Source organism: Schistocerca americana, chromosome 10, assembly GCF_021461395.2.
Source record: "Schistocerca americana isolate TAMUIC-IGC-003095 chromosome 10, iqSchAmer2.1, whole genome shotgun sequence".
NCBI lineage: Eukaryota > Metazoa > Arthropoda > Insecta > Orthoptera > Acrididae > Schistocerca > Schistocerca americana.
Genome location: NC_060128.1, coordinates 135,689,555 through 135,714,290, shown reverse-complemented (window position 1 = coordinate 135,714,290; position 24,736 = coordinate 135,689,555).

Genomic DNA, 24,736 nt, shown 5'->3' with positions numbered 1-24,736 from the left:
AAAATGTTGACAAAATATACGTAGTTTTTTTATGTAGAATCTGATCCTGCAATAAAAAATGGGGATCCGAATTTGAAATTTAAAAGATGCCTCCCGCTCCACCCCCCAGGGGGATCGGATACCGGGCTAATTTTAGCATCAGCAGATGTCCCCCTCGAAAATAATCAACTTTGGATTCTACAAATTTTTTCGTATGAAGCTTATTGTTCGAGTTATTCTGGTTTGTCAACTTAAAATTTACACCCTGTATAATGGTGAGACTATCAGAACTGTGGAAGAGCAGTGTAGCTGAAACGTCCCCTTAGAAAAATTTTACATGACTGTGCTTAAACTGACACACAATATTTTTGGCGCAACGTAATCTGACTTTTAAATATCCCTACAAAAGAATGGCCCTGACTAACGTGATTTCCCTAAATCACTCCAGGCAAATGCCGGGATGGTTCCTCTGAAAGGGCACGGCCGACTTCCTTCCCTATCCTTCCCTAATCTGATGACACCGATGACCACGCTGTCTGGTCTCCTTCCCCAAACCAACCAACCAACCAACCCTGACTAACATTAACCTATACCTTTCACAAATCACTTACCTCACAAAAATCTTCGTTACTCGAACTACTGCAATACAGCGAGCGCCACTACTGCCAGCTAAATAAAAGATTCAAACTACTGAAGGCACTAACTACTGATAGGCAAGTTAGCAAATGAAAGATTTTGATAGGGAACAAACAATGTATTTACCTTAATAGTCATAATATATATAGCAGTTCATGACATCCATTCTTACAAATGTACTGTTTCTGATGCTCTGAAAAATCCGCCATCTCACTTCCCCACATCCACCACTGCTGGCGGCTCACCTCCAACTGCGCAACGCTACGCGCTGTTCACATCCAGCTGCCCAACACTACAATGGCAGACAACAATGCAAACCAGCCACAGACTGCACACAGCACAGCCAGTGATTTTCATACAGAGCGCTACTTGGCGTTACCAATAAGAAAACCTAAACAGCCTACTTACATAGTGAGCAAAAGTGGCACACACGCCTACAACAGCCTGGCAAATCCGCCATTGCAGAATATTGTCTTGGCGTATAACAACACGGAGATTCTGGCATGCACTTCCAGCTATTGGGGCAGTGTTATCATGAAGCAGCTGAAATCAAATTATCAAGTAACTTCATAAATAAGGATAGTGGCGTTTGTTTAAATTGTGCATGGAATTTTGCTCTCTCACTAGTCGAAACACAGAGGGACTGAGTTTATGCTAACTCAGCCATCGGTTATTAGTTTCACTATCGATAACTTCTGACGTCGGCTATCTTTGGTTTGTGATGGCGCTAGCGTTTACTGTGTGTGTGTGTGTGTGTGTGTGTGTGTGTATGTGTTCAAATGTTTCAAATGGCTCTGAACACTATGGGACTTAACATCGGAGGTCATCAGTCCCTTAGACCTTAGAACTACTTAAACCTAACGAACCTAAGCACACGACACACATCCATGCCGGAGGCAGGATTCGAACCTGCGACTGCAGCGGTCGCGTGTGTACAGACTGAAGCAGCTAGAACCGCTCGGCCACTCCGGCCGGCTGTGTGTGTGTGTGTGTGTGTGTGTGTGTGTGTGTGTGTTTTCTTTACGGAGTTTCTGTGATAAAAGATGAACTATGTTCGCTTACTTGCTGCAATTTGCCATGAAAATGGCAGGGTGTGCTCTTGTCGAAATATCGGCGGTTGTCGACGATGTCACCCGGCTGCATTCCCGTAACTTATTGGAACATTGTACGAGGGCAGTTCGGAAAGGAATGTCCGATCGGTTGAGAAATGAAACCCACAGTGAAAATCAAAAACTTGTTATTTGCAACAGTTAGCCACACCTTCCAGCTACCTCTCTAAATAGTCGCCGCTCCTACTTAAACATTCGTCGTGGCGTTGTGCTAACTTTCCAGTACCCTCGTCACAGAAAGCATCCGCCTGTGTTTTCTGTCAATTCTCTACGCTGGTCTGCCTCTCGTTGCTTGTGCCAAAACGTTGTCTTCGTAGCCAGCAGTTCATGCGAGCAGAGATGAACAATGGAGGGACCCAGATAAGGGCTGTATTGTGGATGCTCAAACGTTTCCCATCAGAAACACTGCCGGAGCATCTTCATTGCCCCTGCAGAATACGGCGGAGAATTGTCTTGAAAGAAACGCATGTCATTTATATTATGTGGGCTGCATAGCTTCAGGCGAAATCTCTCACCAGATCCACATACTTGGTGGGAGACGCTGTTGTTTTTGGCATTTCTACGTGATCACTTTGCGCTCGCAACTGAAAAGAGTGACGTCAAGCTTTCGGCAGGCACACTAAAGACATTGTCCAACACATCTGTGCAAAGTTCCATCGGATTTTCACAGTGGTTTAAGTTTCACGCCTAATCGGACCTGATTTCCCGAATACGATTCGTATATTCCAGGAGACACTAAAGGCTCACAATCTTCTCATAGATCTTTACGTTTATCCGGTTTCGCGAGAACTTCGTCTTCCTTCCATTGATTCCCATTTAAGATCCCCAATCATTTCTGTTTAAGTTTTCGTGACCCACCTATTACGATCCCAGGAGCGCGTCTCTTTATCCATTCGATCGATATCTCTTGTTATGTCTACCTAATAAGGACTCAAAAACTACAAAAACGGTTCAAATGGCTCTGAGCAGTATGGAACTTAACATCTGAGGCCATCAGTCCTCTAGAACCTAGAACTACTTAAACATAACTAACCTAAGGACATAACGCACATCCATGCCCGAGGCAGGATTCGAACCTGCGACCGTAAAGGTCGCGCGGTTCCAGACTGAAGCGCCTAGAACTGCTCGGCCACAGCGGCTGGCCAAAAACTACAACAGTATAATTGGAAACACTAGCGTAACTTATGTGATATCTTCCAGAAGTGCTTACAATTTTTTTAGAAACTTTCTCTGATACTGACTATAACCAAGTACCTTCACTTTGCAGTGGTCGGCAGATGTAGATATTGGACGAGGTACCGACGGAACTGAAGCTGTGAGGAAGGGACATGAGTCGTGCTTGGGTAGCTCAGATGGTAGAGCACTTGCCCGCGAAATACGAAGGTCCCGATATCGAGTCTCGGTCTGGCACACAGTTTTAATCTGCCAGGAAGTTTCATACCAGCGCACACTCCGCTGTAGAATGAAAATTTCGTTCTAGAAACATCCCCCAGGCTGTGGCTAAGCCATGTCTTCGCAATATCCTTTCTTCCAGGAGTGCTGGTTCTGCAAGGTTCGCAGAAGAGCTTCTGTGAAGTTTGGGAGGTAGGAGACGAGATACTGGCGGAATTAAAGCTGTGAGGACGGGGTGTGAGACGTGTTTCGGTAGTTCAGTTGGTAGAGCTCTTGCCCGCGAAAGGCAAAGGTCCCGAGTTCGAGTCTTGGTCCGACACACAGTTTTAATCTGTCAGGAAGTTGTAGATATTGATTCACACGTACCTTTCTCGTTTCCCACCGTTAACGTCTTTGACTTAGCACAGAGATACAGATCCTGTACGTTGTATGCCAAACAGTCTGACGAATCCTTCAGTAACGAACTCCAGGAGCACCATTCCGATCGCCGGCCGGAGTGGCCGAGCGGTTCTAGGCGCTACAGTCTGGAACCGCGCGACCGCTACGGTCGCAGGTTCGAATCCTGTTCGGGCGTGGATGTTTGTGATGTCCGTAGGTTAGTTAGGTTTAAGTATTTCTAAGTTCTAGAGGACTGATGACCTCAGACGTTAAGTCCCATAGCGCTCAGAGCCATTTTTTTGAACCATTCCGATCGCCTGATACTGTACTACATTTTGGTCGTACTTCTTCGCAACCGCCATAAGGGCAGCCTTATTGAAACCGTGACGGATGCCGCTGACGAGTGAAGTGTAACACCCCTAACAACAACAACAACAATAACAGGACGGCTAGCGCCCACGTGTGTCGCCTCTTGTCTCTGCCCAGACATCGGCTGGCGACAGAAGCGCTTATTATGGTTCGCGCCTCGGTCCTCTTGTTTACTCGCCCCGGGAACAAAAGAGCAGCGCCCGTCACACGTGGAGGGCCGGACGGAACAGTTGACAGTCTGCGCGAGCCGCCGCCCTGATTATTTTCGTGCATTTCGCCCGGGTGCGCGCTTGTCCGATCAAATAAACGCCCCGCCGCAGCCGCTGTACAAACTTTCTCACGTGTACTCACACGGCTACATCGCTGTCACTTCACAAGTCGGTCACAAGAAGCGTGTGTTGTAGATACGGGAACAATACAAGTAAACACATCTCGGCGGCACAGGAAGTCGCCTGGGGAACCAATATGGTGAAAAGTTATGTGTCCGTGATCTGACTTTTCGCCAACAATATACGCCCAACGGTGAATTCCGAAGCAAAATTCTACGCTGGAAAAGTCCGTAGACGTCATGAAATTAACAGTATAGCAAATTTTTCTAATGAAGGGTAAATCATGAAAGGAATGAAAGGAAGGCGAAGTTGAATGTGACAGTGAAGCGTATAACAGTGGTTTTTTTTTTTTTTTTTTCGGGGCAATCGGCACTCGATTCTCCTCTCACAGAGTCATTCAAAGGAAATATAATGTCAGTAGCGCGTAAATAGGCAGATAATGCACCTGCCGAGTACAGACTAGGCTGTCTATCGTTTCACTGCAGGGAGTACAGACAGGCAGTCGCGCAATGCAATTCTGAACACGTTTTCTAAAAACTGTCTTGAGCAGCTAGTTCGGCAACCGACACGAAATGGATATATCGCAAAACTTGTAGTTACAGGCGGACGGTGTGGCCGAGCGGTTCTAGGCACTACAGTCTGGAACCGCGCGACCGCTACGGTGGCAGGTTCGAATCCTGCCTCGGGCATGGGTGTGTGTGATGTCCTTAGGTTACTTAGGTTTAAGTCGTTCTAAGTTCTAGGGGACTGATGACCTCAGAAGTTAAGTCCCATAGTGCTCAGAGTCATTTGAACCATTTGTTACAAATAGGCCAGAAGTTGTCGACAACGTCTGCATAGAAACAGTGATAATTCTCTTTAAATAATAAAAATATGACTGACGTACGCTGTTTTGAATAATGAGAGCTGTGCAGAAGTAATAATGAATAGTAATAGAAAAAAAATGTGTGTGAAATCTTATGGGACTTAACTGCTAAGGTCATCAGTCCCTAAGCTTACACACCACTTAACCTAAAGTATCCTAACGACAAACACACACACCCATGCCCGAGGGAGGGCTCGAACCTCCGCCGGGACCAGACGCACAGTCCATGTCTGCAGCCCCTTAGACCGCTCGGCTAATCCCGCGCGGTGGTAATAGAAAATTGAACTGTTGTAATGAGAAGGCAAGCCTTTAAAATTGATAAAGTTTGCAAGAATTTTGAACAGTATGAACTGCCTGAATAATGAACTTTGACACTTTCGTGTTATCGCGCAATAGGGGTGAGAGTGTCACTGATATGATACGCGAGTTGGGATAGCGATCACTGAAACGAAGCGGTTTCCTTTGCGGCGGGATGTATTTACGAAATTTCAATCGCCAACTTTCTCTTCCGAATGCAAAAATATTTTGTTGACACCCACCTACGTAGGGAGAAATGATCATCACAATAAAATAAGAGAAATCAGAGCTCGAACGGAAAGATTTAGGTGTTCCTTTTTCCCACGCGCCATTTTTAGAGTGGTATGGTAGAGAAGTGGTATGAAAATGGTTCGATGAACCCTCTGCCAGGCACCTAAGTGTGAATTGCAGAGTAACCGTGTAGATGTAGATACAGAAAACCTACGATAATTAGTTTTGCAAAACTGATCCCAGATACCAGAACTGAAACTGAAACACAACACAGAAAAATCTAAGTGCTCCTGAATGACGTATAAGTTGGCCCTGGCTGAAAAAAAGAAGCATCAAATTATTTAGTCCTAGCCTCTATTCTGCGCAGATCTGGACAACTCGTTGCAGTACTGCTCTGTTTTCCGCGCCGCCATGGTGAAGCTGCAAATTACTATGTTTACACAGAGACACTCGTGAGGTGCAATGAGTTCTCTGTTAGTTGCAAATCGAAGTATTTTCAGAACACACTTGATTCATTATCTACTTTTGAAAAAAAAAACGTGATCAATCAAAAGTTGTAAGAGAAAGGTAGGTGAAAAATGGCGCTGCAATAATAAAAGAATGTAAAAGTGTGTCAACTTGAAATTCCTCTTCACGTAAATAAAAGATTCCGCTGCACTTCCTCCTCCTCAGACTAGTTGCCATTACATAATCATCTTAATTAAACTCACCGATAAACTGAGACTTTACATTTGAAACATAACATCATAGCTGCTTCCTCGCTTTAACACAGCTAAACAATATCTGCTCCTGCGCCTATGCGTACACCAAAGATGATAACCTAGCCCTGCGATACAGCGTATAACATCGCTTCTCGCTCACGAGTAACAGCTCGAAGGCAAAGATATGATATTGTTGTACAATCGATTAAAACTCAAATGACGCCTGTCAACGGGGATTAGCCATCATAATGTCATTATAGGAACCATGGTTACGAAAGTTAATAAATCGGTTAAAAAGGCTAGAAGGTTGTTTCTGCTAGGGAGAGCAGATTAGCAGTTTTTAGCGTCTCACTTAGACAATGAACTGACGCCATCTACTTCCAGTGGGATGGAAGAAGAGAAATTATGGGCAAAGTTTAAACAGGCTGTAAATCGGGGTCTGAAGGTCATGTCCCTAGTAAGTGGATTAAGGACAGGAAAGGCCCACCATGGTTTGATAACGAGATCCGGAAAATGCTGAAGAATCAGAAGCTATTGTACTCTCGGTTCAAAAGAGAACGCGCAAATGACGACAAGCAAAGTTTAGTAGAGCATCGTGCGTCTGTGAAAAGATCCACGCGAGAAGTGTGCAACAATTACCACCGTCATGCCTTAACAAATGATCGGGCAGAGAACCAGGAAAAATTCTAGTCCTATGCAAAATCGTTAAGTGTGTCTATTCCCTCCATCCAGTCATTTATTGGCTAGTCTGATGTGGCAATTGAAAAGAGCAAAACTAAAACCGAAGTTTTAAATTTCACGTTCAAGTCCCAGGGTGCATCCCAGAGTGCCCCAGAGAGCTAAAACACTAAGAAGAATCGCTTCTCGGCTTTTGGCAAGATCAATGTGTAGTCTTCTTTATTAACTTATTTATTAACTATATTGAGGCATAAACTCACCCTAATAACCTAAACATGAATATTCTGCAACAAGGTCCTAGTAATACTAGGTCCCTTGTTGCTGCAGAAGAGCAGCTGATTTTCAACTTGAATTCCTTATCAGAGCTCTAATCTCCATAAGAATAACACGGCAGACGTCTTGATTTTCCAGCAACAGAGGACAAGTAAATATAAGGCGCGCTCTCAGCGTCTAAGTCCGTAGTAACTGAAAATGCTGAAGAATCAGAAGCTATTGTACTCTCGGTTCAAAAGAGAACGCGCAAATGACGACAAGCAAAGGTTAGTAGAGCATCGTGCGTCTGTGAAAAGATCCACGCGAGAAGTGTGCAACAATTACCACCGTCATGCCTTAACAAATGATCGGGCAGAGAACCAGGAAAAATTCTAGTCCTATGCAAAATCGTTAAGTGTGTCTAAGCCCTCATCCAGTCATTTATTGGCTAGTCTGATGTGGCAATTGAAAAGAGCAAAACTAAAACCGAAGTTTTAAATTTCACGTTCAAGAAAACGTTCATGCAAGAGAAACATACAAACATCCCGTGAATTGACCATTGAACAGACTCTCATATGGACGACACAGTAATAAGCATTCCTGACGTGGAAAAACAACTGAAAGTTTGAAAGAGTGCTCTACAGCATTGGTTATCTAGCCTGCATTTATCGCGAATCTCGAATCTCTCGTGCAACGAGAAGTCCCACGCGACTGAAAAGAAACATAGGTGACACCTGTATAGAAGAAGGGAAAAAGAACAGACTCGCAAAATTACAGACCAATATTCTGCAGGATTCTTGAACGCATTCTCAGTTCGAATAAAATAACTTTTCCTGAGACCGAGAATCTTATATCCATGAATCAGCACGGCTTTAGAAAGCAAATCTCCTGCGAAGCTCAACTTGCCCTTTAATCACACGATATAATGCCAATTATAGATGAAGGGCAATATGCAGATTCCACATTTCTAGATTTCGAGGCACAGTGCTCAACTGCAGGCTGTTAAAGAAGGCGCGATCACATGGCATAGGTTCACAGGTATTTGCATGACCTCTTCTACATCTACATCTGCCTCTACATGGATACTTTGCAAATCGCACAAAGTGCATGGCAGAGGGTTCATCGAACCACCTTCACAACAATCCTCTATTATACTAATCTCGAACAGCTCTTAGAATAAACGAACTCTCATAGCTTTTCGTGAGAACTCTGATTTCCATTATTTTAATATTGGAAGGAACACATAGAAAATGTTGTGGGGAAGGCTAAGCAAAGACTGCCTTTTATTGGCAGGACACTTAGAAAATGTAACAGGTCTACTAAGGTGACTGCCTGCACTACGCTTGTCCGTCCTCTTTTAGAATACTACTGCGCGGTGTGGGATCCTTACCAGGTAGGACTGACGGAGTACATCGAAAAAGTTCAAAGAAGGGCAACACGGTTTGTATTATCGCTAATTATGGGGGAGAGTGTCATAGAAATGATACAGGATTTGGGCTGGAAATCATTAAAAGAAAGGCGTTTTTCGTTGCGATGGAATCTTCTCACGAAATTCCAATCACCAACTTTATTCTCCGAGTGCGAAAATGTTTTGCTGACACCGGCCTATATAGGGAAAAATGATCACCACGATAAAATAAGGAAAATCAGAGCTCGTACGGGAAGATATAGGTGTTCATTCTTTCCGCGCGCTATACGAGATTGGAATAATAGAGAATTTTGAAGGTGGTTCGGTGAACCCAGGCACTTGAATGTGATTTGCAGAGTATCCGTGTAGATTATGATGATCGTTTCCCCCTATGTACTTTTGCATCATAAAAATATTTTCGCATTCGAAGGAGAAAATTGGCGACTGAAATTTCGGGTGAAGATCTCGCCGCAACGAAAAACGCCTTTATTTTAATGATATCCACCCCAAATCATGTAACATGACAGTGACATTCTCTCCCCTATTTCTGGATAGTACAAAACGTGCAGCTCTTCTTTGAACTTCCTCGATATACTCCGTTAATCCTATCTGGTAAGGATCCCATACTGTGCAGCAGTACTCCAAAAGGGGACGAACAAACGTAGTGTCGGCCGTCTCTTTAGTAAATCTGCTACTTTTCTTAGTGTTGTGCCAATAAAAACGTAGTCTTTGCTTTGCCTTCTCCACAACATTTTCTGTGTGTTCTTTCCAATTTAAGTTGCTGTAATTCCTGGGCATTTTGTTGAATTTACAGCCTTCAGATTTGACAGATTTATCGTGTAGCCGAAATTTGACGCAGTCCTTTTAGCACTTGTGTGCATAGCTTCGCCCTTTTCTTTATTTAGGGTCAATTGCCAATTTTTGCACCATACAGATATTTATCCTACATCGTTTTGCAGTTTATTTAGATCTTCTCGTCAGTGAGACGGGACACATGAGATAAACTGTAATTAGTGTTGTGAAGGGCTCTGTCGGAGACAGTGAAGAAACGTAAATCGATGGCAAAAGTCGACGTAAAATTGTCGGGCCGGGTAGCAGGAAGAGTCGGTAGCAAGCAGTGAGATCGAATGAACGGACTAAGCTGAGGTCAACGGCTGTCTGATGTGTATTATATTCAAAATGCAGTGCTATTGTGAGCCAGTGAGCACCTGTTATTAGACGATAAGCAACACATCAACTGCAAACAACCTAAGACGGCTGCTCGTCGTTTATGTTGATAAGGAACAACAGAGGGCCTGTAACACTACCTTGTGGAACGCCAGAAATCACTTCTGTTTTACCTGATGACTTCCCATCAATTAATACGAACTATGACATTTCAGATTATAGAACCCAGTATGTTGTCCTCGGCGGCAAGTGTTCATCAGATACAAGGGAATCGTCACGAGCGCCCCAAGGAAGTGTGATAAGACCGCTATAATTCTCTATATATATCAATGATTTGGCGGAGAGCGTGGATAACAATCTGCGGTTTTTTTGCTGATGCTGCTGTGGCGCACAGTAAGGTGTCGAAGTTGAGTGACTGTAGGAGGATGAAAGATGACGTAGACAAAATTTCTAGTTGGTGTGATGAGTGGCATCTTACCGTAAATGTAGAAAAATGTATGTCATTGCGGATGAGTGTGAGAGAGAATCTGGTAATATTCGGACAGAGCGTTAGTAGAGTCCCGCTTGACACATTCACGCCGTTTAAATTCAGTTCAATTCAATTTATTAGCGTAGTACATCATCAAAATGACATAGGACTTGTCAATAAACATTACAATTTAAACTACATGTACACGAAAATTTATAGTTGAATTTATTTGTCACTTAGACATTACAATTTTAATAGAACTATAACAACATTAACATAAAAATATTCAAGTAGGATAACAACATACAAGAAAAAAGCTAGTGATTCTCACATCAAAGATTATTTCCATTCTTACATTAACATTGTTTAACACTTTCATAGAAACAAGTATTTAAATGTGAGCAAATTATACATATTTATTATGTCAGGGAAATTTTAACTGCGCTTATATTGTCAATGATTCATAAACTCTTCAATACTGTAAAAACTGTTGCTCAATAACATGTTTTTTAATTCTCTTTTAAATATGTGCAGTTTTGGTATTATTTTTAGTTCTTTGGGGAGAGCACTGTAGAGGATTTTGGGTTGGTATAGTACACTTTTGTGATACATAGCTGTTTTATGAATTTCTCTGTGGAAATCATTCCTGTTCCTCGTTTCGTAGTTGTGAAATTCTCTGTTTAATGTAGAAAATTCCTCGCGTTCTTTTAAGAAACATATTCTTTCATATATGTATAAGGATGGTAGTGTCATAATTTTTAATTCTTTGAAAGCATGCCTACAAGAGTATAACCTATACCTTTTATTATTCTGACTGCCTTCTTTTGTAGCCTAAATGAATGTTTTGTTAGACTGTTGTTGCCCCAAAACTGTACACCGTATCTTAATAAACTGTGCATGAACGAGAAATAAACACATAACACTGTTTTAATATTACATGAGCTTTTAAGCATTCTAAGTAGATAACATCTTTGACTTAATTTTTTCTTCAATGATATTACATGCTTTTCCCATCGTAAGTGTTCATCAAACCATACTCCCAAGAATTTAGTGTATGATGCTTGTTCAATCTTACACTTACCCAGTTCTACTGTAATGTATCTCGGCGTAATGTTGCAATGCGATATGAAGTGGAATCAGCATATGAGGACTGTGATAGGGAAGTCGATTGGTCGACTGCGGCTTATTGGGAGAATTCTATGAAAGTGTGGTTCATGTGTAAAGGAGACCGCATATAGGACGCTAGTCCTTGAGTGCTTCTCTACTGTTCTGGATCCATACCAGGTCGGATTAAAGGAAGACATTGGAGCAGTTGAGAGACGAGCTGCTATATTTATTACTATTATTACTAGTGGGTTTGGAGAACACACAAGTATTACGGCTGTGGTTCCGGAACTCAAATGAGAATCGCTGGAGGAAAGGCGACGTTCTTTTGGAGGAACACTATTGAGAAAATTTAGAGAACCGGCTTTTGAAGCTGGCTGCAGAATGATTCTGTTGCTTCCAACACGTATTGCTCATTAGGACAATGAAAATAAAACACGAGAAATTAGGGTTCATACAGAGGCATACAGACAGCCGTTTTTGCCTCGCTCTGTTTGCTTAGGGGAATAGGAAAGGAAATGACTAGTGGTGGTACGTACCGTGGGCTGGATTGTGGAGTATCTGTCCAGATGTAGACAAGGTTAGATTTTCGGTGCTCTGTTATTGGTCATATAAACAAGACGTGTTCAGATAACAATGACTGCAAATACTGACTTAATTATGGGATAGCAGAAGCAAAAGTGTTTCATTAAAATTGGGTCCGCAAGCGATCTCAATTAGACGAGACTTAAGGGAAACGTTTGCAGTTCAAGTACAAGGCAATACTTCCTGCTGAAGTCAGTGGCGTGTCCTAAGCTCGAATTTGTAGTTATCTCTGAAACTGCCCGTTTCAGAATCCAAGCCTGCCGAAACGTTTTAGTTTCTATTGTCGTCTATTTCCTTCCTTGTCAGTTTTCACTGTTTTCGATGACGTATCCTGTAATTTATCGATCTGTCATTTAACACACACTTAGGAATGGGGGAAACTGTATGTAACGTATTTAAAAGCAGTTTTGCAAACACCCTCTCCCTTAATTTTAATAAAACGGGAACTATTCCATCCTATACGTTAAAAAATACAACAAAAATGATAACATAATGGCATGAACAGAAGATACGAAGCAAGGCAGAATCTTCAAAATTTTTTGAGAAATGCATATAACAATAAAGTAGAAAAAGGACACACTTCAGCACTTTTGTTATATTAAGTGTTAGAGAGAGGCAAATCAGTAAGTTGACATGCTTTGGTTAGCTTCAGTCAGTAATCTGTTGTGTGGGTAGAATTACGCAGTAAACCATCATTAGGAAAGGAAGTGTTCATTGTGCTAAAGCATCCCATAAGCATAATATAGGGTGAGCACGAAGTCTTGCCCTTAATATAACAATTGATTACAGAATAACCATTTGACATAATAAGTTACGTTGATGCCGCTACATAGGTTAGTGTTACTAGTTTTTTTGACCACCTACGTTAGTAAACCTCAACGTGTGCTCCCTTGGTATCTCGGAGAATGTCGAGGCGGTATTCCAGTTCCCGCCGCGTGTTTCCTAACATGTGTTCTGTCACAGTACCCACAGCAGCTTGTATCCTAGCCTTCAGTTCGTAGACGTCAGCAACTGGTGTGACGAAGACTCTGTCCATGATATAGCCCTAGAACAAAAGTCAGGGGTTGTAATGTCTGGAGAGGGGAGTAATGTCCGGTTGGGTGGATTGGAAGGAACGGTCCAACGCCCTGGCCACCGCGCTCTCCAGACATTACGGCCTTTGACTTTTTTTTTTCTGGGACTATATCAAGGACAGAGTCTTCATCACACCAGTTGCTGACGTCGACGAACTGAAGGCTGGGATACAAGCTGCTGTGGGCACTGTGACAGAACACATGTTACGAAACACCTGGCGGGAACTGGAATACCGCCTAGACATTCTCCGAGATACCAAGGGAGCACACGTTGAGGTTTACTAACGTAAATGGGATTAAAGAAAACTATTAACACTAACCTATGTAACGGCATCAAATGTAAATTTTTATGTCAAACGGTTATTCTGTAATCAATTGTTATAGCCAGAGAAATACTTCGTGCTCACCCTGTATATCTACTAAAACCGTGTAAGAAGTTGAATTTTTCCACTACAGCATCACAGTGCATTCTGTCTCACGAAAGGTATTAGCAGATAATCCATTAGAGAAAATAAGGAATAATGAAATCAGTGATCATAATGCTAGAAGATTAAATGACCTTCAGTAGTCTTCATTAAAACTGATTTTAGCTTAAAAAGGGCTGAATAATACTAGTACCAAAATAATAACGTAATTAATCGACGTAATACACGTATGACGAGACACAGAGGAAGATAACATTCTTAGATCAAGGGAAAGCTAAAATTTGCGGTCAAGTCGGCTACACTACTCACAAAACAAACACACAGAGACGTATTCATTAAGAAGGATACAAATAACCAGTGGTGCGACATTGCGTCTTGTTTCACGCCAGGAAACGCAAAGTTTTGCAAACAAACGTGCGGTTAGGTGAAAAGCAACAGTGCCTAAGAAATGAATACGTCAAAAACGGGTAAGCGGACAGCGTTTCCTAACGTGAGTGGAAAGCGTACACAAAATGCCGCAGGTAATCAACATCTTTTGTAACGAACCCTGTAGAATTCCCTCATTCAATTAACGACCCTAGGTTCAAATATTTATCGAAGACGAATAACCTATTAAAACAAGCCCACATTTACTCATAGAGGCTCCAAAAACATCACAGTCATGAATCGAATAGCATACAGACTGTATGGGTTACCTAAGCTTCATAACGAAGACTTGCAGTGTCTTCAGTTACAACACCTTGGCATAAATTAGCCGACGACTTAGATTCAATCATTAAAGTGAAAACGAAATGCCACCAAAATTTGGAATACCAGAGATACAGCTTTACTGAAAAACCTAAAAGATGTGCCCATTCCATCTAGCGCCAAACTAGTCTCATTTGCTGTTAGCAGCCTGTATACCAATATTCCAGTTGGAGAGGCTATGGAAATTTTAACAGAATTGTTATTTGAATCCAGAACAAATTCAGCGGAAGAGGATATAAGACTGGCAACTGAGACATGCTTGAAGAAAAATTATTTCAAATTTGAACAGACTCTGTGCATTCAGTCAGATGTGTTAGCAGTGGAGTTCCTTCTGAATCTGTTACTAGCCGAAATGTTTATGGATAATTTTGAAGAAACCTTATATGATAAAGAGCTCCTGAGGCCTAAAGTACAATACTGGACTCGGTATGTGGATGATGTGCTTGTGAACAGTTACCACCTTATACGAAAAAAATTGCGAAGGTTAAATTCAGAACCAAATTAAGCTTAAGTTTACAATGGAGTAGGAAGGAGACCTAATCATCTTCTTAGAGCTTACCAATCACAGTACCAAGCAAAACCGTTTACTTAAGATATACAGAACGTAACTTTCACAGACACAGCTGTATCTGTCCAAGACCTACTACCTGTACCACAAACTGAATCAGACTGTGAAAACGAATTAAAATACTAAAAGAAATAGTATATGATAGTATTTACGGTCCATCCCTATTGATTAGTCGGCCGGAGTGGCCCAGTGGTTCTAGGCGCTTCAGTCTGGAACCGCGCGACAGCTACAGTCGCAGGTTCGAATCCTGCCTCGGGCATGGATGTGTGTGATGTCCTTAGGTTTAACTAGTGCTAAGTTCTAGGGGACTGATGACCTCAGATGTTAAGTCCCATAGTGCTCAGAGCCATTTTTTGAACCTATTGATTACATAGTATAAAGAACAGACACGGGCCAATAGCTCTCTTCTATGCTCCTCGGGAAGCACTAAAGCACACTGATAACAAATGCCATTCCATGCCATATGTAGGTGGAACTTCACAGCTACTTGGCAGCAAACTAACAGGAAATAACAGTGCAGCTCACTATGCTACAACAAGTGTTTCCTTCTTTCTGTTGCACAGTAAAAACAAGATTCCAACCCAGGAGTGGTGTGGAATTTATAGGATTTCCCTCAATCACTGTGGCAAACAACATTGAGTTCAGCGAGGCAGGACGGTAATTACTAGGCTGACTGCGTGTGAAAGGAGTTGGAGACTCAAAAATAAAGATTCCACCTTTGCTGAACGTGCTGAGAATGAATGTCATTCTTGTGAAATTAAATGTGATGTTCTCCAAGGAGGAAATTAATATAGAAAACTAACGTTACTTGAAATCCTGTCTATCAGTAAATGCCAGTTACAGAATGCTGACCTGATCCTTAATGACCAAATACGCTTCTATTATTCACCCTTACTGAAGAACCAGCAGCCAGTTAATATTTCTCTCGCCAACAGATAATATTACAACTGTGCCACACTCCGATTCCATTAACACCTTCCATCCTCTGGTTCCCCTTTTCTCCGCCTATTCAGCACATTCACGAACTATTTTGTCATATGAAATAGTAGCCTGTGCCAATACTCACTTGTACTCCGTATTTGACCTGTACTTTCGTTTTGATCTTTGAGTATAAAGTATTTTTTTAAAATTTTATCCATATTCTGCTGCTTAAGAAATGACTGTGTTCAAAACATGGGAGGTATGAATTAAACAACGCCTTCAGTCGCAACTTTATCGTGTTTTATTGACTACACGATGCATTTCGGATTCTATGGGTCCATCGTCAGGTGTAATTTGTCTTGTTGTTGTTGTGGTCTTCAGTCCTGAGACTGGTTTGATGCAGCTCTCCATGCTACTCTATCCTGTGCAAGCTTTTTCATCTCCCAGTACCTACTGCAACCTACATCCTTCTGAATCTGCTTAGTGTATTCATCTCTTGGTCTCCCTCTACGAGTTTTACCCTCCTCGCTGCCCTCCAATACTAAATTGGTGATCCCTTGATGCCTCAGAACATGTCCTACCAACCGATCCCTTCTTCTGGTCAAGTTGTGCCACAAACTTCTCCCCAATCCTATTCAATACTTCCTCATTAGTTATGTGATCTACCCATCTAATCTTCAGCATTCTTCTGTAGCACCACATTTCGAAAGCTTCTATTCTCTCCTTTTCCAAACTATTTATCCTCCATGTTCCACTTCCATACATGGCTACACTCCATACAAATACTTTCAGAAGTGACTTCCTGACACTTAAATCTATACTCGATGTAAACAAATTTCTCTTCTTCAGAAACGCTTTCCTTGCCATTGCCACTCTACATTTTATATCCTCTCTACTTCGACCATCATCAGTTATTTTGTTCCCCAATAGCAAAACTCCTTTACTACTTTAAGTGTCTCATTTCCTAATCTAATTCCCTCAGCATCACCTGACTTAATTCGACTACATTCCATTATCCTCGTTTTGCTTTTGTTGATGTTCATCTTATATCCTCCTTTCAAGATACTATTCATTCCGTTCAACTGCTCTTCCAAGTCCTTTGCTGTCTTAATACATGTTTTATTTCTTCTCCTGGATGAGGTGAAATGCATATTCCTGTCACGAAAAGGTTTAATGTTAGGTTATGAGTTTCGTAAGCCGAACGCGGAAAATATGTGCAAAATAGTGGAAAATGAACAGTGTAAACTTACCACATCATCCAAGGAAAGCATTTTTAACGTTTTCAAGAACATGTAAATGCTTTCAGGATCAATAATTTTGATAAATCAATCATTGCACAACATATGATGGAAACGAAACATGTCATCAGCTGTCTAGAAATTTGTTAATACGACATAACGGAGCCAATGGTAAGACCCTAAGTCTGTTAGAACAATTGGAGATATACCTCCATAAAATCAAAAAACCAGAATCTATGTTAAAGGAACAAACAGATTTCGCAAGCCATAGTTATTTCAGTAATTTTAAAGACCTTTTCTAAAGTTATTTCTTGCATATACCAATTGTTTAATAGTTATATCTTTAGCACTACGAATAAATTCATCTTTGACAATACCATGTACAAAAACGTCTGTGAAGTGTTTATAAAAATATGTGCCCAAACGTACTTCTTGAATGAAGTGACATGTACTAAAACGACGGAGAAAAGAATGTTTGCCGGTACTAAAACGTTAAAAATGCTTTCCTTGGATGATGTGGTAAGTCTACACTGTTCATTTTCCACTATTTCGCACATGTTTACCGCGTTCGGCTTACGAAATTCATAACCTAACATTAAACCTTTTCATGACAGTAATATGCTTGGGTTGCGCAAATGTATAGCTGTTAAATGTCACATATCTGTGTAAAAAAAAATCTGCAGCTGTAAACTCTCGCTATGTGTTTAGGCTTAAGTTATCCGAGGATGGCGTAGAAAGCCGAAAGCCGGTAAGTTCAAAAACGTGTATGAATTCCCACGAGACCAAACTGCTGAGGTCATCGGTCCCTAGACTAATACACAATTACACTAACTTAAAGTAACCTATGCTAAGAGCAACACGCACACCCATGCCCGAGGGAGGACCCGAATCTCCGGCGGGAGGGGCTGCGCAATCCGTGGAGTGGCGCCTCAAACCGCGCGGCCACTCCGCGCGGCTGATGGTTAGTAACGAACTATAAAATAAACATTATTGTGGAACATCACTTCTGTGTATCGAAGTTTTTAATTAAGCTTACTGTAAATTTGCAAATGCTATAAATGTACGGTACGTTTGTCTTTTTTCTATCTTCGAAGGTTTGTCGTAGGGTCGGTATTGCTTTGCGTGTTCCTGCGTTCTTGCGGTATCCAAACTGATCTTCTCCCACGTCGACTTCTAACCGTTGTCCATTATTCTGTAATTAATTCACGTTAGTATATCGCTACTATAGCTCACTAAACTAATGGAATCGTAATATTCACAACTATCAGCACCTGCCTTCTGTCGAATAGGAATTATTGCAATCTCTTTGAAGTCTCAGGCTACTTCGTCTGTTTATAGTATCTTGCATACAACGCGCAATAATTTTGTCGTGGCTGGCTTTCGAAAGTATCTCAGTAATTCTGAACGAAAGTTATCTATTCCAGGACTCTTGCTTCGACTTCTATCTTTCAGTGCACTGCCAAATTCTTCTCGAACTGTTGTATCTCCCATCTCACCTTCGTCTTCCTCCTCGTCAAATACGTTTCCCTTGTATAGACCCCACATAAATTCCTTCCACTCATCAGCTTTCACTTCTTTGCTTGCGATCTGAATCCTTGTCCAACCAGATAATGAGAGAATGAAGGCTCTCACGGCCGAATAACATCGTTCAGTGCTGCGCTAGATGAAACTTTAGGAACAGTAGAGTTTCGTGGACCGAAGACCTTGTACTCCAATCAGATGCTTCTATTTCCTCCAAGGGCCACTTTAATTTTCGTGGGATGCGTCTATTCTTTAGTCAGGCATACTTATACATCCTTACATTTCTCACTAGCCATTCCCGTTTTGCCGTGCCGCTTTTACTTTGCAGACATCTCTGGTCCTTTCTGCCTGCCTCAGTTCTTCGATACTTTCTGCTTTCGTCAACTAGATTCAGTATCTTGTCTTATTCAACGCTTTATTGTGGGTCTTATGTCTGCCTATTTGATCAGTGGTCGTCTCCAATAATTCGTCTCTCCAAAATACTACCCACTCGCTTTCTGCTGAATTCCTTTTCCCTTTTTCACTCAGTCGTTGTATAATGCTACCTTTGAAAGGCTCAGTATTCCATTTGTAAATAGTGCCATCAAGAAGTGGCGTCCTTTATTGAAAAATGGTACAGTCATCATACGTTTCCAGTCGCTAATGTGAGAAACCTCAGCTACGAACTGTGTGTATATACATTACTGACCATTAAAATTAGTACACCACGAAGATGACGTGCTACAGACGCGAAATTTAACCGACAGGAAGGACATGCTGTGATGTGTAAATGATTAACTTTTCGGAGCATTCACACAAGGCTGGCGCCGGTGGCGACACCTACAACGTGCTGACATGAGGAACGTTTCCAACCGATTTCTCATACACAAACAGCAGTTGACCGGTGTTGCCTGGTGAAACGTTGTTGTGATGCCTCGTTTAAGGGGGAGAAATGCTTACCATCACGTTTCCGACTTTGATAAAGGTCGGATTGTAGCTTATCGCGATTGCGGTTTATCGTATCGCGACGTTGCTGCTCGCGTTGGTCGAGATCCAATGACTGTTAGCAGAATATGGAATTGGTGGGTTCAGGAGGGTAATACGGAACGCCGTGCTGGATCCCTACGGCCTCGTATCACTAGCAGTCGAGATGACAGGCATCTTATCCGCATGGCTGTAACGGATCGTGCAGCCACGACTAGATCCCTGATTCAACAGATGGGGACGTTTGCAAGACAACAGCCACCTGCACGAACAGTTCGACGACGTTTGCAGCAGCATCGACTATCAGGTCGGAAACCATGGCTGCGGTTACCCTTGACGCTGCATCACAGACAGGAGGGCCTGCGATGGTGTACTCAACGACGAACCTGGGTGCACGTCATTTTTTCGGATGAATCAAGGTTCTGTTTACAGCATCATGATGATCGCATCCGTGTTTGGCGACATCGCGGTGAACGCACATTGGAAGCGTGTATTCGTCATGGCCATACTGCCGTATCATCCGGCGTGATGGTATGGGGTGTCATTGGTTACACGTCTCGGTCACCTCTTGTTCGCATTGACGGCACTTTGAGCAGTGGACGTTACATTTCATATGTGTTACGACCCGTGGCTCTACCCTTCATTCCATCCCTGCGAAACCCCACATTTCTGCAGGACAATGCAACACCGCATGTTGCAGGTCCTGTACGGGCCTTTCTGGATACAGAAAATGTTCGACTGCTGCCCTGGCCAGCACATTCTCCAGATCTCTCACCAAGTGAAAACGTCTGGTCAATGGTGGCCGAGCAACTGACTCGTCACAATACGCCTGTCACTACTCTTGATGAACTGTGATATCATGTTGAAGGTGCATGGGCAGCTGTACCTGTACACGCCATCCAAGCTCTGTTTGACTCAATGCCCAGGCGTATCAAGGCCGTTATTACGGCCAGAAATGGTGGTTCTCGGCACGGATCTCTCAGGATCTAAGCACCGAAATTGCGTGAAAAGGTAGTCACATGTCAGTTCTAGCGTAATATATTTGTGCAATGAATACCTGTTTATCATTTGCATTTCTTCTTGGTGTAGCAATTTTAATGGAGATTAGTGTAGAAGTAGCATGTAAGTAATAAACACTTGGTGGTATAAATTTATCTCAAGAATAGAAAACTATGTTTTCAGAAAAGTCTGTGGAAGAAATGTAGATATAATCCAGAAAATAAGCAACAATTCTATGCAAATACAAAGCCTGCATCTCATCGCATGGTGCTTAGAGTACACGTGGCAAACCATTCTTAAGTTTGGTAGTGCACCATTTTACAGTGGCATTGCACCGACTATCAGTCCAGTCGCTAGTGATCACAACGTGACACGCCACTCAGAACATGTACATGGTCTCTTACATAGTCCAGAAAAGTCAGCTATGTCTATAAAAAGGCACTTTGTATTACACACCAATTTCAGGAACCGAAGAGTATGTGTTTAGGTAAGTATTTATTATTATGTGGACAGTTCTGAAAATATGTGACTGTACTGTGCATCAGCTTGTCAGAATCATCAGAGGTACAGTCTTCCTGTGGTACTTCTGATACTCATAATTTATTTAGCGATGTGTGTTTCACTTTGACCAACAAATCATTCCTCATTGCTCAGTAGATCACTAGCACTTGTAATTAATAACTCCGTCGAGGCACAGGACGCAAAACAAGCAGGACACAGTGATGCGTGCTTCTGGCAACTGAAGCCAGAAAGGGGATATTTGTGGTAGACTGGGGCAGCAGTGAGAATCTGGATCCAGGAGGGAGGCATGTCAGAGAAACGTGTCCAGCTGTGTGAACTGCTGTATGAAGGTGACTTAATGGCTAACACACATCTTTAGTAAGCAGGAGAACCGGATCCGATTCCAGGCCTTGGTACAAATTTTCATTCACTGCTTCAGTCTATATACATAAAATCATAGCTTAATGAGACCAGTAAACTGAAAGTCTCTGAAATGCCGTCATTTCATTTGTGCAAGTACCTTTCCTGGGTTTCAGGTTGAATCTCCCATTTATGTTCGATGCCGAGATGCTATTCCAGAACATGGAGAGCCTCAGCAATTCTGTTTGTATGAGATAGTAACTGTTCTCTAAAGAACAGATACCACTAATGATCGTGCAGCTTCTCTAGAATAAATGGTAATTACTCGAAACCCTCAGCTGCAGTACAGTGTTCGGATCTGATCGCAGAATCAGTCTTCCTTCGTGGCGCTCAGAATACGCTCGGCGCCGTGTACATGGACCGCTGCACCATTCCTCAGGGAGTGCGTATGTGTATGTACGAATAAAGTGTGAAATAGGTGCCGCTGTTAGATGACAGTTCTCGAACAGTATGTTTTTAGCTAAGTCTGTATAATTACAAAAATGGTTCAAATGGCTCTGAGCACTATGCGACTTAACTTCTGAGGTCATCAGTCGCCTAGAACTTAGAACTAATTAAACCTAACTAACCTAAGGACATCACACACATCCATGCCCGAGGCAGGATTCGAACCTGCGACCGTAGCGGTCACGCGGTTCCAGACTGAAGCGCCTTTAACCGCACGGCCACATCGGCCGGCTGTATAATTACAGACATAGCTAAAAACATACTGTATAATTACAGACTTAGCTAAAAGCATACTGTTCGAGAACTGTCATCTAACAGCGGCATCTATTTCACACAGAGTGTATAGACATTTCTGAAAATATGTGGCAGCACTATGCGGTACAGCATTTGGATCTGATAGCTGTATCAGTCTTCGTTCGTGCCGCTCAGAAGACACTCGACACTACGTACTTAACTTGGTCCACTGCACCATTCCTCAGGGACCACGTTTGTGTACGTACGAATAAAGTGTGAAATAGGTGACGCTGTTAAACGACAGTACTCGAAGAGTATGTTTTTAGCTAAGTCTGTATAATAAATGTATAGACATTTCAGAAAATATGTGGCAGCACTATCCAGTACAGGGTTTGGATCTGATCGCAGAATCAGTCTTCCTTCGTGACGCTCAGAAGATGCTCGGCGCTGTGTACTTAACTTGGACCGCTGCATCATTCCTCAGCGAGCACGTATGTGTACATACAAATAAAGTGTGAAATAGGTGACGCTGTTAGACGGTACTCGAACAGTATGTTTTTAACTAAGTGTGTATAGATATTTCTGAAAATATGTGGCAGCAGTACATGGTAGACTGTTCGGATCTGACCGCACAGTCTTCCTTCGCAGCGCTCAGAAGACGCTCGGCGCCGCGTACTAAACTTGGACCACTGCACCATTTCTTAGGGAGCTCGTATGTGTTTGTATGAATAAAGTGTGAAATAGGTGGCACTTGCTGTTGAACACAGATGACAGTACTTGAACAGCATGTTTGTAGCTAAGTCTGTATAATGAGTGTATGGACATTTCTCAAAATATGTGGCAGCACTATGCAGTACAGTGTACGGATCTGATCGCAGAATCAGTCTTCCTTCATGGCGCTCAGAAGACGCTTGGCGCCATGTACTTAACTTGAACAACTGCACCATTCCTCAGGGAGCACGTATGTGTATGTATGAATAAGGTGTGAAATGCTGTTACAGATGACAGTACTCAAACAGTATGTTTTTAGCTAAGTCTGTATAATGAGTGTATAGACATTTCTGAAAACATGTGGCAGCACTACGCAGTACAGTGTTTGGATCTGATCACAGAGTCTTTCGCGGCACTCAGAAGATGCTCGGCACCATGTTCTTAACTTGAACTGCTGCACCATTCCTCAGAGAGCGTGTATGTGTATGTAAGAATAAAGTGTGAAATAGGTGGCACTTGCTGTTACAGTACTCGATGAATATGCTTTTAGCTAACTCTGTATAATGAGTGTATAGACATTTCTGAAAATATGTGGCAGCACTATGCGGTACAGTGTTCGGATCTGATCGCAGAATCAGTCTTCCTTTCGCGGCGCTCAGAAGACGCTCGGCGCCGCGTACTTAACTTGGACTGCTGCACCATTCCTCATGGAGCGCGTATGTGTATGTACGAATAAAGTGTGAATAGGAGGCCCTTGCTGTTGTACACAGATGACAGTACTCGAACAGTATATTTTTAGCTCAGTCTGTATAATGAGTATATGGACATTTCTGAAAATATATGGCAGCACTACACGGTACAGTGTTCGTATCTGATCGCAGAATCAGTCTTCCTTCGCGGCGCTCAGTAGACGCTCGCCGCCGCGTACTTAACTTGGACCGCTGCACCATTCCTCAGGGACCGCTCGGCGACCGGTCTCTAGCGCTCGCAATTAATAAGACCGTCGCGACGCTCTGCGGCGCGCAGCACAGAACAAACGGGACGCGGCAGCGCATACCTGCGGCCGCTTAGAGCCAGAAAGGTCAGCCCCTCGGCCGTGCCAGTATTTCTGTCGCGGGGCCGATTTGTCACGGCACAGTCTCTCGCGTATCGCAGATAGCCAGGAAGCCTCCGATGTTTTTAATCCGGCGCGCTGCCCGGAGCGCGCTCCATCATCTCGGCCCACGCGTCCGCCACTGAAAGGCGGGCGCACTTGATCACGCCTCTGTGAACGTGAGCGTCCGCTTGCTTGTGCGAGGGGCTTACGATGGAGACGTCTGCCTTACGAAAAGGAGATTATCTCGTCGGTGCTGGCTCTATCTGCCGTGTATTCATCTGTCTGGAATACTGAATCTGGTCGGCGGCGATTACTTAGCGCTGCAGAGTGGTGGATGACGTCACGCAGGTGGGGCTGTCGGGTAAGGAGTGTTTCACAGTTATTGAAGGAAAGTTAGCAAGCAAGTTGCGGCGACGCAGCTTTAATTGCTTTACAAAGTTCCATTCACCTGGTGGTGAATTTCTTCCTATAATCGCACGCCTCCATGAAGATACCAGCAGGCATATCTCAGCCGGAAAAAGCCACAGAGGAAACAGCCTCTAACAATACCACCAAATTGAAAGTAGGTTAGATATCAGATTAATAATGTTTCTCACGCAGCATATGTTCGCTTTATCAGGCAACAACAAAATTACTGACTGTGGATGTGTGGTGTGTGTACTGTGAGACCTTCATTACAAACACCATCAGATTATTTGACTTGTCGCTCTAACAAAGTAGGTGAGTGTTAGCAATATGTCTCGGGGTCTTATCGTGGCGTGTTTATCTTCTGCCGTTGGGTCAGATGATAGAAATGCCACTTACACGCTTAGAGTAGCAGATTGACAGTGTCCAACTTTAAACAGAACTTGATTAATTTTCACACACATTTATTAAAGTAATAAAAAATATAGACATTACATAACTTGATTATGGATGCTGTT